The sequence below is a fragment of the Salmo salar genome, chromosome ssa06, assembly GCF_905237065.1.
Source record: "Salmo salar chromosome ssa06, Ssal_v3.1, whole genome shotgun sequence".
Classification (NCBI taxonomy): Eukaryota; Metazoa; Chordata; class Actinopteri; order Salmoniformes; family Salmonidae; genus Salmo; species Salmo salar.
The window spans coordinates 33533810-33552555 of record NC_059447.1 but is presented as its reverse complement, the minus strand read 5'-3'; the positions used below and the strand labels follow the sequence as shown (position 1 = coordinate 33552555).

Below are 18746 nucleotides of genomic sequence, written 5' to 3'. Positions count from 1 at the left end.
GCAGTGCCCTTGTTTGGGTGTAGGGACTGATCAGAGCCTGAAGGTACGGAGGTGTCGTTCCCCTCACAGCTCCGTAGGCAAGCACCATGGTCTTGTAGCAGATGCGAGCTTCAACTGCAAGCCAGTTGAGTGTGCGGAGGAGCAGGGTGATGTGAGAGAACTTGGGAAGGTTGAACACCAGACGGGCTGCGGCGTTCTGGATGAGTTGTAGGGGTTTAATGGCACAGGCAGGGAGCCCCGCCAACAGCGAGTTGCAGTACTCCAGACGGGAGATGACAAGTGCCTGGATTAGGACCTGCGCCGCTTCCTGTGTAAGGCAGGGTCGTACTCTGCGAATGTTGTAGAGCATGAACCTACAGGATCGGGTCACCACCTTGATGTTAGCGGAGGGTCACGCCAAGGCTCTTAGCACTCTGGGAGGAGGACACGATGAAGTTGTCAACCGTGATGGCGAGATCATGAAACGGGCAGTCCTTCCCCGGGAGGAAGAGCAGCTCCGTCTTGCCGAGGTTCAGCTTGAGGTGGTGATCCGTCATCCACACTGATATGTCTGCCAGACATGCAGAGATGCGATTCGCCACCTGGTTATCAGAAGGGGGAAAGGAGAAGCTTAATTGTGTGTCGTCTGCGTAGCAATGATAGGAGAGACCATGTGAGGATATGACAGAGCCAAGTGACTTGGTGTATAGCGAGAATAGGAGAGGGCCTAGAACTGAGCCCTGAGGGACACCAGTGGTGAGAGCACGTGGTGCGGAGACGGATTCTCGCCACGCCACCTGGTAGGAGCGACCTGTCAGGTAGGACGCAATCCAAGAGTGAGCCGCGCCAGAGATGCCCAACTCGGAGAGGGTGGAGAGGAGGATCTGATGGTTCACAGTATCAAAGGCAGCAGATAGGTCTAGAAGGATGAGAGCAGAGGAGAGAGAGTTAGCTTTAGCAGTGCGGAGAGCCTCCGTGATACAGAGAAGAGCAGTCTCAGTTGAATGACCAGTCTTGAAACCTGACTGATTTGGATCAAGAAGGTTATTCTGAGAGAGATAGCAAGAGAGCTGGCCAAGGACGGCACGCTCAAGAGTTTTGGAGAGAAAAGAAAGAAGGGATACTGGTCTGTAGTTGTTGACATCGGAGTGATCGAGTGTAGGTTTTCTGAGAAGGGGTGCAACTCTCGCTCTCTTGAAGACGGAAGGGACGTAGCCAGCGGTCAAGGATGAGTTGATGAGCGAGGTGAGGTAAGGGAGAAGGTCTCCGGAAATGGTCTGGAGAAGAGAGGAGGGGATAGGGTCAAGCGGGCAGGTTGTTGGGTGGCCGGCCGTCGCAAGATTTCATCTGGAGAGAGAGGGGAGAAAGAGGTCAAAGCATAGGGTAGGGCAATGTGAGCAGGACCAGCCGTGTTGTTTGACTTAACAAACGAGGATTGGATGTCGTCAACCTTCTTTTCAAAATGGTTGACAAAGTCATCCGCAGAGAGGGAGGAGGGGGGGAGGGGGAGGAGGATTCAGGAGGGAGGAGAAGGTGGCAAAGAGCTTCCTAGGGTTAGAGGCAGATGCTTAGAATTTACAGTGGAAGAAAGTGGCTTTCGCAGCAGAAACAGAGGAAGCAGAGTCAGCATTATTTCCTGATAGTGGCTGGTTGATAATACAATCTACACACGTCCTTCTAATCAATAGGTTTGCAATAGGTGGGAGTTTCTGACATGGTTATGCAGTAAATGAGTTAATATTGTTACAGGCTTCGAAATGATTAGCCCAAGCGCAGCGTGTATAGTGCTCATTTTTAAACTTTTAATGAAGACACTTGAACCAAAACAATAAAACGACCGACAACAGTTCCGTAAGGTACACTGACAAAACGGAAAACAACTACCCACAAAACCCAAAGGAAAAACAGGCTGCCTAAGTATGGCTTCCAATCAGAGACAACGCTAGACACCTGCCTCTGATTGGAAACCATACCCGGCGAAAACATAGAAGTAGAAATCTAGAAAAGCCCCACATATAAACAGAAAACCCAAAACCACCCAAAACAACCACCTGTCACGCCCTGACCACTGTACTATGGAAAATGACCTCTTACAAGGGTCAGGACCTGACAAATAGACTAATAACAAAGAGTTCCAAAGAGAGTTCTAATAAATCTATTACAGTAAGGTACTTAATTGTTACCCTGAAATGATTTGCTATTGATATAAAACGGCTGCATTGGGCCTTTACCTACTCTTTGTCTGACTTATGCTGCGTTTGTAACCAAGTGGGAAGTGAGAATTTACCACATATGTCTGGGAAAAATCAATTTTAACGCCCCTTCAACTGGTAATCACTAGTGGGAACTCGTCTATCATCCTGAGCTCCCACATGCTAACTTCTGACAACAACTACTAAAGAAATGACCTCGTTAACAGCATTTTCGGCAGATAAATGCAATAACAAAACATTATTTCTAAAAAGCAATCTATCAATAGGGTTTTTGAACTCTATCATTTCTTTACAAGCATTATAGCTGTACTTTTAGTTTATGGTTTATGCAGCTTGTTGGTCATTAGTCAATCAGTGTTTCTCAACAAGTTCAAAGCACATGAATACATCCAACTTATATTTACGACTTCACAACTGGTAAATTCCCACCTCCCACTTGTTTATGAATGCGACATTAGTCATAGGAACGAGGTGAAGAGATGACGGAATGCTGGAAAGGTTCATGAGTAGTGTAACCCTACACCTCTTCCGCCAAAAACAATAGACCACACCTCCATCCTCGCTCCCGCTGTCTCTCTCTCTCTCTCAACCACTCTGTTACCATATAAGGCAAAAAAGACTGGTGAAGCCAGTCACTGTTGAACAAATGGGCTGAGAAGGGAGAGTTGCAGAATTCCTCTGCCATCTCTCTCTGCTTTTCTCATACTCTAAAACTTGTAATGTTTGTTGTGTGATAATTTGACTGGCCCTGCCTGTGCCACATAGTCAAAATGCCTTTGGAATGTGTGTGTGGTGATGCTGTAACAACAGCCATACCTGGCACAGCCCAAGAGTATTCTGTGTTTATAGTAAATACTTAGCTCTATTTATATTTCAAGCAGATATCACCCTCCAGCTTGTTGAATGTCCGTTCTGTTCCAGACAAATATACATTTACCATACACAAAGCAGACACTGTTTCTCGCTCCCATCTTTTCCTCATCATGTACATTTATTTTATATTTAACCTTCATTTAACTAGGGAAGTCAGTTAAGAACATTTTCTTATTTACAATGACGGCCTAGGAACAGTGGATTAACTGCCTTGTTCAGGGGCAGAACGACAGATTTTTACCTTGTCAGCTCGGGGATTCAATCTAGCAACTTTTCGGTTACTGGCCCAACGCTCTAACCACTAGGCTACCTGCCGCCCCAATGAGCAATGTATACTTTTTATACATACAGTATACATTATCTGAACTTATATTTTGGCTATGAGAGTTTATTACTGCTGAGTGGGAAAGAGAATATGAAAGAAAAGCAGGAGCCCCCCCTTTTCCCTTTTCTCTACATTCCAGAATTTTGTGAGTCAACATGGGTCTGTCTTATCACCTCTTCCTGTGTACTGATTACTGGGGGAGGGAAGAAGCGAGGGATGCTGAAAAGGACAAAAGAAGGAATAAATTGCCATGTGTTCTACTACTATAATTTCATGACAGCATATTTGGCATGCTGGAGCTGTTTTTAATTACTTTGCGGTTGTGTTTGGACATTGCCCATCAGGGATGCTCTATGCCATTTAAGGACACACAAAAATACTTTCACACAGACATACTCTGTCATGTCAAGACAAGCTGGCTAAATTTAAGTGAGTTGCGTAAATAGTCTTGACAGGGGGTTTGACATTATTGGTGAATGGTGTAAAACAACAGCAAGGTGCTGGATGCTGACAATGTGTTTCTACAGATAGCCGTTAGGCTCATATTCAAGCGTGTTGTATGCTTAATATGTGTCACACCATGTTTAGATAAGGTTTTTATCTGGAATTAACAGGATACAGCACTCCAATCACTTACAGGTCTGACACACATGCAGGCTGGCCCATACACATTACTCTCACATATGAATGCACACACATTAATTCACAGGAGCTATTGGTGTGTAAATGAGCTCAATGAACTCATACCAGCCTGTTCACATTGTGCGAGTCAATGGGTCCCTTTCTTTCAGAGCAGATGATGTGACTTTCACACCCAGAATTACAGACACACCCGGTTGCTATTACAACTGCAGGAGAAAGAGAGAGAGACTGTCATAGCAAGGGAGAAGGGACTGAGTGAGGTCAGTGTGTCTCCATATTTGGTTATCTACTCTTAGTTATAGGCTTTTCTTCTGTTTTAATCACTCGTTGCTACCGTCTGGGCCCAAATCAGTTTGTTGTGTCCTGTCACTCCTGTTGTGACAATGATTGAGCAGAGTATGATGTACAACTCAGATTAGGTCTGGATGGGCGGCTGCACATAACTTTCCCAAATCCCTTCCTTTCTGCTCCCTCAGCATCTGGTACTGCTCAGAGGTGACCCTTGACCCCTGGGCTAAATTCTTTGTATTTCCCAACCAGGCCTGACTGAGCGATGTATTGATTTTTCCAACTACATGGCATGTTCGTCAGGGTTGTCGTGTGCTATATGTGATGCACAGTTGCTAAATATGCAGGAACGAACACAGACACATTCCACACCTGCTGACACATTGAACAGTATAAAGTTGAACATATTTCTCTGCTTGTTAACAGACATTCTACCTTTACTGGCTCATACTTTTAGTTAGTTTTAGGCTATAACCAGGGTCCTGAGTTTTTGCTGATCATATTGTGTGGTCTGGAAAAACTCCTTTCCCTAATAGTCATTATGTCATCCTATGGTTATGATAAAGCTGTTTACCCAGACTGCCTCTGTTAAGTGCACATGAGAAATAGGTTGTGTATGTCAATATGTTGATGTCACCTGTGTCGAGGATGTTTTTACCAATGTTGGTTGTGTTAACCCTTGTTTATCCGATGAGGTCACAACATCATCTGTTTCACGTTCAGGTCCTTTTGAAAGCATACAGAGCCGGCGTCACCCTTAGGAGAGAGTGAAGATGAGAACGAGTGAGGTCAGGAGTGCAAAGTATTAAATTACCTCATTCTTCCTCTTTCATCTTTATTCTATCCCTTTTCTCCTTGTTCCACCATACTCATTTTCACCTGGGCATTTCTTCAATGTATTTCCTTTGCCACGTTTCCTTTTTCCTTTGCGAAGGGTATTGTCTCCTGCTGTTAGTGGCCTGTATACTGGTCCAATACCATTGTTCCGTCAGACTGTCTCACCTTCTCCATATCTCAGGGGAACACAATGGAATGAGCAGGTAGATGTGGTACTGAACCACTCTCTATGTACTTACGCTCTCTACCCTCTTAGCATCCATCAGCTCATATCATCCCCTCTTTCTTTTTCATCCTTTCATAGTCTCATTCTTTACTTCTTCTTCTGCTACTCTACCCCCAATTCCAGCCCTTCCCCCATCACTTAACCATGAAGATGATATTGTTGTCTTATGTTTTCCAGTATTGTTATTTTAAGGTTCCTTTCAAGGCAAACTTATCCAGAGATCTGGATGTGCTCAGGCTGTGCAGCCTTAGTACACACACACACACACACACACACATACATATACACCCACACACACACACACACACATACATACACACAAAGAGCAGTGCTCTACTTGGGAGTGAATCTGGTTCTCTCCACTTTTTCAGCCTGCTGTCCATAGTACATCTCTTGGCTTCCAGTGGGGGCTAAGCTTGCCCTTCTCACTACAGCCATAGTTTTAGCAATCTCAGCTACTGTATCTAGACTCCTCTCAGGAAGCAAAATTACAACGAAAATAAGTATTTTCCAGACGTTGACATCACATTCATTTCAGGTGCTGAATGGAAGGTTAGAAGACGTATATTCCAGATGTCAAAAATAAACATTTTCCGGACGTTGAAATCAGGTGCATCTTAGGTGTTGAATGAAAGTAAAAAACGTGACTTTTCCAGTCCATGTTTTCTAAAATGTGAAAACATGTCATTTACAGACATTGAAAATACTTACTTTTCGATCATTGATTCTATGGCCAGATTTCAACTGCTATAGATTCTCAATTAAGTAAGCAATAAAACACATTCATTTTTCACACCAATAAATGGAAAAGAAGAGCAAAGTGAAGATTGCAACTAAATATTATTATATTATCACATGCACTTATGTTAGCGTTTTCAAAAGCTTTAAAACTGACACCATGACATGCTGACGTGCGCGAGCGTTGCAAAATAAATGTACACATACATGTTATTCAATCGTTGCACCCACACTGCTTGCGGAGTGTCTGCGTAGCCAGGCACTAAAATAGAAATTGGTTCTATTTGTGACGCTTCACGTGCTGCAAGTCCGGCCTCTCCCATCTCCACATTGGTTTTTAGGAGCATATACCCATGTGCCATATCCTCGTTGTTTTTTAGAAGCATATACCCACGTGGGTGATTGAAAGATTAACTGAGGTCCGCAGTCCAGTCAGTTGAAGTAATGCACTGTAAATTGCCAACCGTCATATAAAGTCCAAAGAAGAAAAATAAACCTGAAGGAAGGAGAGATGATGAGATACAAATTCGGTTTACCGTTTTATCTGTGGATTAATTGTTAGAGTAGTGGATCTTGTGCATTTCAGGTAAAATAACAACCCAATGTTTATATCCCATGACAAATTAGCTAGCAACAGCAAGCTAGCTAGCTAAATTGCCAGAGATGTTTAATCAAATTTTATTGGTCACATACACATGGTTAGCAGATGTTATTGCGAGTGTAGCAAAATGCTTACGCTTTTAGATCTAACAGTGCAGCATTATCTAACAGGTAACATCTAACAATTCCACAACAAAACCTAATGTTTTTTGACCTGTCCACAAATTAATATAATTGGTTCAGAGTTTGTTTTGATATTTCAACCGGCAAGGCCTGATCGCTTCGGGTGTGGGTGAACAAAGTCAACATGCACACAGTTTGTTCAACTACAATACTATTCTGTGTAAAGGTTACAGTTTTTTTTTCTTGCTATGACTGTGATATGTTGTTGTTTATCTACCTTAGTTGAATGCACTGACTTTATGTCACTCTGGATAAGAGTGTCTGCTGAATGACTAAAATGTAAATGTCACAGCACACTTGCAAGGCATGTTGGGTATTATTCTAATGAGCTCCGCCCCCAAACAAGTACAAATGTGGTTGGTGTCGATCAGATCCAAATCTGAACGACTCACAGACGTCTAGGTTATGTTTCACAGGTTTGAACATCACAGTACTGTATGGCAAAGTTTAGTACAGTAGAACACAGAAGAGTACAGTACAGTACAATACAGTACTGTATGGTACAGGACAGTAGAGTTTTATTCAGTAGAGTACAGTACAGTAGAGTTTAATTAATTAGAGTAGAGTGCAGTAGAGTACAGTATAGTTTAATTCAGTAGAGTACAGTAGAGTTTAATTTAGTACAGTAGAGTATAGTACAGTAGCATAAACTACAGTACAGTAGAGTTTAATTCAGAGTACAGTACTGTTTTGTTCAGTAGAGTAGTGTACATTAGAGTAAAGAAGGATAAAATACAGTACACTATACTTTACTTGTCTTTACTGTATTGTGTAATGTAATATACTTTACACTGCTGTGCTCTACTGTACTGTGCTGTACTGTGCTGTCCAAACTTGTGAAACATAGATGCCGATGATTGGTTCAGATTCGGTCTGGTACAGGATGGACCAAATCTGAACCAAGTATAGACAATCTGAACATCTATGTTTGGGCCAAATATAGGCCGGTTGGGACCAGACGTCCGTGGACGTTAAAATGAAGGCCGGCCTAGGTCAAGTCTGAACCAAACATAGACATCTATGTTTGGCCCAAATCAAGGCCTGTACGGACGTCTGTGGACGTTGAAATATAGGACCATGAACCAAATATACACTGAGTGTATATGACACAGTGAATCTAGGTGAAAGCTATGATCCCTTATTGATGTCACTTGTCAAATCCACTTCAATCAGTGTAGATGAAGGGGAGGAGACAGGTTAAATAATACTTTTTAAGCCTCGAGACAATGGAGACATGGATTGTGTATGTGTGCCATTCAGAGGGTGAATGGGCAAGACAAAATATTTAAGTGCCTTTGAACAGGGTATGGTAATATGTGCCAGGTGCACCGGTTTGTGTAAGTACTGCAACGCTGGTGGGTTTTTTACGCTCAACAGTTTCCTGTATTTATCAAGAATGGTCAACCACACAAAGGATGTCCAGCCAACTTGACACAACTGTGGGAAGCATTGGAGTCAACATGGGCCAGCATCCCTGTGGAACCATTTTGACACCTTGTAGAGTCCATGCCCCAACGAATTGAGGCTGTTCTGAGGGGAAAAGGGGGTGCAACTCAATATTAGGAAGGTGTTCCTAATGTGTTATACACTAGGTGTAGACGTCTATGATTGGTTCAGATAGACTTGATACACAGGGAAGTGTCTATTGTCAAAAATCTACGTCCGTAGACATTGAAATCAAGGTCATTCTGGACCGCACCAAAAAAAGACAGAAAAAGACGTCCAAAAGACGACCCCTGACGGTAAATGCTTAGTGGGCTTTTGCACCTCAACAGGAAAGCACTTGTGTTTGTTGAATCTACCTTCCTTCTTTCAGTTGTTATTGTTTTTTTTGTACATTTTTATATTTCCTGGAAGATTTTTGATCATTCAGCAACACACAACTGACAGCTTTCTATGATATCAGCATCGTACATTGTTTTTGTTTGACAATAGACACTTCCCTGTGGACCAGGTCTACCTGTCAATAAACTGAAACATATCAATTCACACAATCACACAATAAGTTCTTTGTATAACCGATGTGAAATGGCTAGCTAGTTTGCGGGGTCCGCGCTAATAGCGTTTAAATCGGTGACGTCACTCGCTCTGAGACCTTGAAGTAGTTGTTCACCTTGCTCTGCAAGGGCCGCGGCTTTTGTCGAGCGATGGGTAACGATGCTTCGTGGGAGGCAGTTGTTGATGTGTGCAGAGGGTCCCTGGAGAGAGGAGAGGGATGGAAGCAATACTGTTATATTTGCACAAGTCAAGTTTCTGTCACGTGGATTGCTATTGACCAATTTCATGCAAATTACATTTTTTCTTAGGGTGGAAAAATTATCTGAATTGTTGTTTGTCTATTTGGTGTGTATTTTTATATGCACATACACCTACATTTATTATGCCACAGTGGGGTTTTAGTTTCAGTATGTTTCTGGACAATAGTGTTTCTGTGTCCCTAAATATCACTATTATTTGTGCGGTGATGGTAATACTATCACTAACTGAAAATGTGTTCTCAGTTAACTTACCTGTCAAAATAAAGGTAAATGGATAAAGAGTAAAACAGTTTGTGTAGTGGTAGATTCCTTGACATGAACCTTGGTAGGTTTGCTCTAAACAGTGTCTGTGTGCTTCAAAGCAGACAGTCTAGCCCCAGTCTAATGACACACGGGGATAACCTGGATGATGTAGCCCATCCTGAATGGACTGGTACTTATATGGTCATAAAAATCCTTACAGTGCACATACCTCCTTCATTAAACACCACCTTATCTGTGCCCCCCTTCTCCTCCCCTCAACTATTTCATGTTCAAGATTTATTTTTGCCCAGTGGCAGTAGTTTCTCCACTTGGAAACGCCCCTTCAATAACATTATTGGCCCAGACGGTAAGGATTATTATAACATTGGCTGGGAGAAGCCAGGAGGGCGGAGACATAACATATAGGCCCCTCCTCCTCTGGACCGCACCCCGACTGACAACGCAAAGAGCGAATTTAACTAGCTAGTGGAAGAGAGAAGGAAAAAGAAAAAAAGAGTGAGGGAGAGCAAGAGAGGGAAGAAGAGAACACTATAATTTGATCCGAGTTCTTTGCGAGGCTGCTGTCGACTGAAAAGGAGTTTGTTTCGCGGCGACACGGAGACAGACTCAGCCACCGGTTGTAGCTAGCCAACCCCAAAAGCCTCTGCATCTCAACAGCAGGTAATAGTCCCGCTAGCTAGATATCTATTCTAGCTACATTCTCATTTCCTTCAGCCTTGGTTCTTCACATGCTTGTGTCTAGCGGTGAGCAAGTGTACCTAACCAGGAAGGACGAGAACTGCAACTTCATCACCTCACTGGGTGGGACCTCATAACCCAGATGTATGAATTATTGTTAACTTTTCAACGTCCAACTGTATCAACTTTTGTTTACATAGTTGATACAATTTCAGGTGGAAAGTAGTTTCATTTTAACAGGCACGGTGTCAAAGCAAGATTATATCAGCGACTAAAGAAGCAATGGCGAGAAAAGACGTAGCAAGTAACGTATGCTAACTTGCTAACTACAGGAAGTGATTCGCATGAATGAGTTGTAGAAAGGGAGGGAATGAAAAGTAACTCAAAATAATGGAACGCATCAACTATGAGCACGGTCCTGTTAGAACCCTTTTGAAGTGTCTATTTCATCGTGGATTAACATGTTGTATAGTTTGTCTCGCTGTGTGATCAACCGCCGGGAAAGCAAACAAGTTTGTAGGCTAACGTACCCCGGGAGTGTTGTTGCACACCATTACGTCACTCTATAATTGAATCGCTGTGTACGTCCACGCTTCCTGTTCTTCGATTGATCAATTTAGCTCTACGTCATTGAATTTGTTTGCATTTCTCATGTATTTCATCCTACACTTCAATGAATCCATTATGCGTGAAATGGCAATGTAGCCAGTCGTGTACAGTTAATGTATTACTTAAATCATCATAACTCAGAAAATGTAATCTTTCTTGACCTACGTAATTGAACTAAATTAGACTAGATTCACTTTACTCGGTAGGCCTATTGAACCTTGTTACACGACCAGACATTATATATGCAATGACACCAGTCTAAGTGCTTTGTCAGTAATTTAGGTTTGGTCCGTGTTTTGTGTTGTGAAGTTATAGATTGCTGCAATACTTTGATTCTGATTTATTTCGACCTCGGGGACTTTGCCTGGCTACCCAAACTCGTTGCTCCGGCCAAACGCAATGCCACGCCCACTGACATTAGTTTCTGCTCCACAATGGGTCTGGATCGGAGTACCTCCCCAACGCAGAGGGTAGCATTCTAGAATCAGAGTCCCCAACAAGGGGATGTTCCGGTTTTCAGGGCAAATGGAAACCGTCAGTGATGCCACTTCCACTTTTGGACGTTAACAATGTGACTCCATCTTAACTCCTCCACATTTATCGGATTGGTTTAACATTACAGAAGAGAACCTCCCCCAAGTTGTCTTTTCTCTTCTTGTCAAGACCAGTATGTAGGGCATCTAGTTTCAGGAGTTTCTTTTACGCCTGCTAGTTGGGTTGTTAGAACACAAACCCATTCTAACCATTCTGATTGGTCCCAGAAACCAATGGTTTGGACCAGAACACAAGTTGGTAAAGCAGCATCTTGGAAGTGTCATTGGCTTTGATAGTCTGATTGGCTTGAGATGATGCAATCACTGGTCACCTTAATTTTGACGTCACCACAAACGACTTCAACGTTGGCAGTCTCAAGCTGAAGTGTAGCGAAATATAGAGCAGAGGAAGAATTCAGTGTGAGTCGTCAGGCAATCCGGGACTCACAAATTACGCATGGTTCTCCAGTGAGCTTGGGCAATTCTCCTGATATAGGAACATGGCTCAGTCTAGGCCTGTGCAAAAGTCTGTTCCTACTGCACTGAGTGAATGTCTGCCTTACAGATATAGCCACATTTGAATATCATGCCCTTTAATTCAAACGTGTTATTTCAAGTGAAACACAGGCCTATGTCTTAGATCAGGGTTTCTGTCTTTTGAAGGCAACAGTATGCAGTCAAGTTCATGACTTTCTTGCATACATCCTTGGTCTCTTTCTGTTGGTGTCTTTCTATTTCAATAGCGCAGGGTGTTGGTTCCTAGTCAGAATAACATAATTTCCTGTTTGTGCTTTCACTGCACTGAACTGTGAATCAAACCCCTGGCAACATCTGAAACGAATCCTCTGGATTTCAACACTTGCTCATTGGTAAGGCATTCACCATTATTATTAGATATAAACTGATTAGTCTAACTTGTCGTGATCTTCTTACATGTTACTGACTGTGTTTCAATGATTCCCTACTAGAATGTATCCAATTCATGACCAGTGGGTCGACCACATTTGAACAATATGTAGTTTAGCCTAAAAATCTACTTAACCTCTCTAGGGGGTGTGGGACGGTAGCGTCCCACCTGGCCAACATCCAGTGAAATTGCAGAGAGCCAAATTCAAAAACAGAAATTCTCATTATAAAAATTCATAAAACATACAAGTGTTATACATCAGTTTAAAGAATCCAACCATTACATTACATTTTAGTCATTTAGCAGACACTCTTATCCAGAGCGACTTACAGTAGTGAATGCATACATTTCATAAAATTTTTTCCCCTGTACTGGTCCCCCGTGGGAATCGAAACCACAACCCTGGCGTTGCAAACACCATGCTCTACCAACTGAGCCACACGGGACGGTGTCAGATTTCAAAAAGGCTTTACAGCGAAAGCATGCCATGCGATTATCTGAGAACAGCGCCCAGCAGACAAATCATTAGTTACCAGCCAAGTAGAGGACTTACACAAGTCAGAAATGGCGATAAAATGTATCACTTACCTTTGATCTTCATATGGTTGCTCTCACAAGACTCCCATTTACTCAATAAATGTTCATTTTGTTCAATAAAGTCCCTCTTTATATCCAAAAACCTCCGTTGTGTTCGGGTTTTGCTCAGTAATCCACAGGCTCAAAGGCAGACAAAGTCCGAAAAGTATCAGTAAAGTTCATAGAAACATGTCAAACGATGTTTATAATCAATCCTCAGGTTGTTTTTAGTCATAATAATCAATAATATTTCAACTGGACAAAAGCTTCGTCAATATAAAAGGAAAACAAGAAAGCCACGCTCTCAGTCGCGCACATGAAAAACCTCTGGGACACTGCAGTGTCCACTCATTCAGAGTGGTCTTACTCCCTCATTTTTCAGAATACAAGCCTGAAACAATTTCTAAAGACTGACATCTATTGGAAGCCATAGGAAGTGCAATTTGAGTCCTAAGTCAATGGAATCTGTACAGGCAGTCAATGGAAAACTACAAACGTAAATCCATCCAGGAAGTGGGATTTTTTTTCGCTCAGGTTTTCGCCTGCCATATCATTTCTGTTATACTCACAGACATTATTTTAACAGTTTTGGAAACTTTAGTGTTTTCTATCCAAATCTGCCAATTATATGCATATCCTAGCTTCTGGGCCTGAGCAACAGGCAGTTAACTTTGGGCACGCTTTTCATCCGGAGGTGAAAATAGTGCCCCCTACCCTAATGAATTTAAAAACATACAGGACAAATTAAAATGCCTGTTAATGGTGAAACTGTCATGTCAGATTGGGATATTAACAAAGTTCCTGTAAATGAGTTTCTTTCTACATCTGACGTCATTGCATGCGTGATGCAACAGCAGAATATGTACTGCAACTTTTTTTTACTACACTGCTCGACGCACCTCACCTCTGTTACTCCACAAAACGATAACGACACTGCTGGGGCGGACATTGGCGCTGTTTCCCCTAATACGGATTCCATCTTTAAACTAGGGCTGGGAGTTGCCAGGGACCTCACAATATTTCCATGATAGTTGGGTGCCGATACGATATGTTTTGCGTTCCTCACAATTGTATATGTATTACGATTCGGTACTGTGATTAAAAAAATATATGTATTTTTGGGGGGGATTTGACGTTCCAAACATATTGCTCACCATATGTATGCTGCCGAGATACAAGCGAGCGCATGAGAAATGCATCATGGAAGAGTCCTATAAACAAATTGGCTCCCTTTTTTTAATAAGATGGAGAACAAGCTATGGAGGAAAAATACTGGATTTTTCAAATCAAATTCAAGTACATTTCTTTCCCATCACTATTTTAAACAACAGGTTTGATATCATGGATTCTTAGTAATGCAGACATCAAACACAGGATATTACGTGTGTGCATTCGTATTTGCTCTCTGATTCAGGCTTGAGTCATATTTTACTGTGGCTGGCTTGCCAGTCAACCTCTCAAACTTTTATTTTACTGCCATTACTCTCGCTAACAACTTCTATTTATATGTAATAAACTCATTCCTTAGTTCAGTCTGGCTTTAACAATATGATTTGAATTGGGTCAATCGGATTGGTCGACTTGGCAGGGACACCCAATGTATCAGCTAAAAAGGCCTAGTGCAAATCCCACTACTAGGTGTATTCTACTGTTTGCTTGCTTGTTTCTTTCCTTCCTCCTACTCCATTCTGCCAATTTCTCCATACCTCCTATTTGGGGCCCCCTTCCCATCCTCCCTCTCACAGCGCACACCTGTAGGGTTCCACTGAATGCAACAATAGCAGGAAATTACTAATCTATGGCTGGGGTCCAAACAAACAAGGCTTGTTCTCACTTCTCTAGACTTAACCGTGAACACTGATTGCTGCTTGGTTTATGATACATGCTAGGCCTATGCTGGGTGGGGGGATAGTTGTCCTTTTTAATTTATAGTGAACAAAAATAAAGCAACATGGAACAATTTAAGATTTTGCTGAGTTACAGTTCATATAAGGAAATCAGTCAACTGAAATAAATGAATTAGGCCCAACTCTATGGATTTCATATGACTGGGAGACTGACATGCATCGGTTGGTCACAGATGCCGTAAAAAAAAAAAGGTAGGGGCATGGATCAGAACCAGTCAGTATCTGGTGTGACTACAATTTGCCTCATGCAGCATGACACATCTCCTTCGCATAGGATTGATCAGGCTGTTGATTGTGGGATGTCGTCCCGCTCCTCTTCAATGGCTGTGTGAAGTTGCTGGATATTGGCAGAACTGGAACATGCTGTCGTATACATCGATCCAGAGCACCCCAAACATGCTCAATGGGTGACATGTCTGAGTATGCAGGCCATGGAAGAACTGCCTTTTTCAGCTTCCAGGTATTGTGTACAGATCCTTGCAACCATGGGGCCGTGCATTATCATGGTGAAACATTAGATGACGGCGGCAGATGAATGGCACAACAAGTGGCCTCAGGATCTCGTCACGGTGTGTCGGTGCATTCAAATTGCCATTGATAAAATGCAATTGTGTTCATTGTTCGTTGCTTATGCCTGCCCATACCATAACCCCACCACCACCATGGGGTGCTCTGTTCACAATGTTGACATCAGCAAACCGCTCACACACACCCACGCCATACATGGTCTGCGGTTGGTATGCCAGTTGGACATACTGCAAAAATTCTCTAAAATGACGTTGGAGGCAGCTTATGGTAGAGAAATGAACGTTCAATTCTCTGGCAACATTTCTGGTGGACATTCCTGCTGTCAGCATGCCAATTGCACACTCCCTCAACTTGAGACATCTGTGGCATTGTGTCGTGTGACAATTTAACATTATAGTGTTTTTATTGTCCCCGACACAAGCTGCACCTGTGTAATGATCATACTGTTTAACTAGCTTCTTGAATGCCACACCTGTCAGGTGGATTGTCTTGCCAAAGGAGAAATGCTCACTAAGAGGGATGTAGCCAAATTTGAGTAGCTTTTTGTGCATATGGAACACTTCTGCAAACTTTTATTTCAGCTCATGAAACATACGACTAAAACTTTATATATTGCGGTTATATTTTTATTCAATGTAACTAATGGAGAGAAGCAGCTTACTAGTTAGGTAGAGGTCTTTTACGCCATGTGGGTGGTGAAAAGCTACCTTGCACGTCAGAAAATAGACTTTGTTCCATGTTGGGTGTGATCTGCGCGCCTGATGTGTTTGGTTTTGTAGGCGTGTATGTGTCAGACTGGCTATTGCCCAACGCAGTCAACTTGAGCACTCAAACAGTTTCGCGCTGAACTTTGAAACGCTCTCTGCACGGGGATGTCCCTCTGACTGCCACTCCATATTTTATTTCTCTGTCAACTAAAATACAGGTCAGGTTCCATATGCCACCACTAGTTTGAATACAGCACATGTTCAACTGGCTGTGAGTGCTTTGTGTTTGACTGGTGAATAGCCTCCATAAACGCTAGACACCATTTGTTGTTTTCATGTAGCCTAGACTATAGTGATTTCAAAGGGAGTGCTCTTATACTGTAGATAAGACTTCTACTCAGAGATAAGGAGAGATAGGAGTTAGACTACACCATCCCCTCCCTTTTGTCTGCTAAGTGGAAAAAAAATGAATGTGAAGACCTGTTCAGTGTTCACGGTCAGGTGAAATGTTTTATGACCTGAGTAGGGTTTAGAAAGACATGTTTATTTACGTGACCGAGGAAGCAGGTATGTATGACTCCCTCCAGCATTCTTTCACAACCGGTAAAAGGCTTATGTAACCATTATCTAATATCAATGCGCTTTCACTTGTTCAGCAAGTGGGTGCAAATTTAAAAAGCCAACCATGTCCAATATTGCTGTCAAAATGACCAAAGAAATATGAGCCATCAAATCATTATACGTGTATGTGCAAGACTGACACCTACTGGCTGTCAACCAGTACAGTTAATATAATAATTAAAGGAAATGTCTGTTAGATCTAAACTGGACAGTTCAAATCAGTTATTCACTTTATGGTGCTGCTAGACTAACAGGTTGCTTAGAGTTCCAGTTTATGTGCATCTCTAGCGAGGAATGTGGAACAATAGTGGATAAGTGTTTGTCATGGAGTGTGGTTAGTTTCCAGGACTTAATTTACTGCAGTCTGCAGAGGACCGAGAACTTTTAGTTTCAACGGTGTCTCTGCAAGAATTCACACAAAGTTCCACAAATGGCAAAATAGTTTTCCCTCTTTGTCATTTCCTCTCTCTCCTTGGCTCACCCTCCCTCCCCCGTTTTAAGTGTCTGAGTCCATCATGAACTTAGACACACTCCATCTCTCCTGGAGAGGGGGCGATAGGCCTTTGAAGTTTAACATGCTTAAGACTGACCATGCTAGACTAGACCCAACAAGAGACCATCTGATGACTAGAGTAAGGACGGACAGGACAGGGTAGGATGTGATATGAGGGGGATGTATTAATGGTTCTATTAATATTCCAGTCAATGGAGCCATATACCATGGCCAGTTGGCCACAGCTGTTTATCAGCTTTATAATGTGGCTGGTGGGATACAAGGCTTATTGTACATGGTCAGGCTTTAAATGTAGCCTTTGGTCTCCGACTGACGAGATGGAGGATCAAACCCTTGACTTTTCCAGCTACTCAGCATAACTCTGGGTGAGGAGGAGCAGGGGAAGGCACTGAGCTGGAATGGAATGAGGGGAGGGAGGGAAGGATGGCTCTGATGAAGAGCAAGCAGCCCTTGGTGTGCCTTTTAACGAGAGGGCCAGGCGTTGACAAGGACACGCCTTACTTCCTTCCTTTGTGCCTTCATTCTTGTCTCTGTGATGTCGGTTCTGAAAGCACCCTCTCTCCTCCCCCTTGTTATTCAGCCCGCGGGGGTACCGCTCCTATAGCAGGCCCCGTCTCTGACTAAGCACCACCCTTCCTAGATGTCGGAGCTTGTTTTCTTAGCCTTGAATGACATGTTGGCTAGTCATTGATCGTCATAGGTCTGATAACATTTAGGGACTGTTGGAGGGATTCGTTTCCTTGTATTCCACGTGTCGCCTTCATTAATGTGTAACTCTGCATGAGTAACTACCAGAACGGCTAATCTCAATGTAGCCAACCTTCAATAGATGAGTCTATTTGTACAGCTGAACAGTATTTAACGTGACAAGACATGGGGAGGCCTTGCAGCTGCACAGTACTGGGCTTCAGGCGACGTGGCCAGACAGAAAGCTGTGGACTTTGGTGGGGACTCTGAGTCATAATAAAATACGTAGGTCTACCCAGTGTTCTCTTAATGCCATAGACATTGCCTAGCCTGTACATCATTGGCAATGGCTGACCATCACACTTCAGGTTCGCCCTCACTTTTCAATATAGAGCACCTTCCATAGAATGGCTATGAAAAGAATAGATGTGGTTATAAATGTAGCCCTGTGCTGCTCTCAGGAGATGGCTGGAGGAAATGCGTCACTGACTAATCTGTGTCAAGACGACGTGAATGGGACACAGCACAGGCCTCTCTGCTCCCTCCCTCCCTCCCCAGGGCCGTCCAAAACGGCTGCATGCTCTCCTTTTTCAAGTCTCATTTTATCATTGTTATTTCTGTTCAATATCATTGGGTTATATTCCTATCCTGCTGGCTTATCCATGTCTTGCTGGTAGACAATGCAAGCTAAACTCTCTGGCCCCCATCCTGCCTCCACTCAACAGATGGCCTGTATGTTTTGAGCTGCCTGTTTGAGTTTGTTTTCATGTAGGCTACATGTTTTCTTTTCTTCTTCATGCTGCACGCCCACGTTAGCCTCGCTGACACTTGATAAGAATCAATCCCAGAGCGTTGGTGTGTTGAGGCTGTACTCCCTACTGCTTATTGTTTTCCTGCTTGGCAAAAACACAGTTAACTATTGCAGTCAGGCATTAGCCGTGTTAGGTCTGCATGGAACTGACTAGACTGCCCCTTGGTGTGGTTGCTGGTTGTTTGCCTAAAGTTGCAGATAGGCTCTGCCACAGTCAAGGGACTGTCTGAAGGCCACTGGCT

The 18746-nt window shown here is 43.0% G+C and overlaps 1 protein-coding gene across 2 annotated transcripts in view; it reads left to right on the top strand.

Moving 5' to 3' along the window:
• The first annotated feature begins 9793 nt into the window (after positions 1-9793).
• The window catches only part of LOC100380669 (myosin, heavy chain 9, non-muscle), a 32465-nt gene continuing 23512 nt past the window's right edge, over positions 9794-18746 (top strand). For both annotated transcript variants that reach the window (XM_014203578.2, XM_014203577.2), the window contains exon 1: positions 9794-10086. The gene's annotated coding sequence lies outside the window, so the exon portion shown is untranslated. The remainder of the gene's footprint in view (positions 10087-18746) is intronic.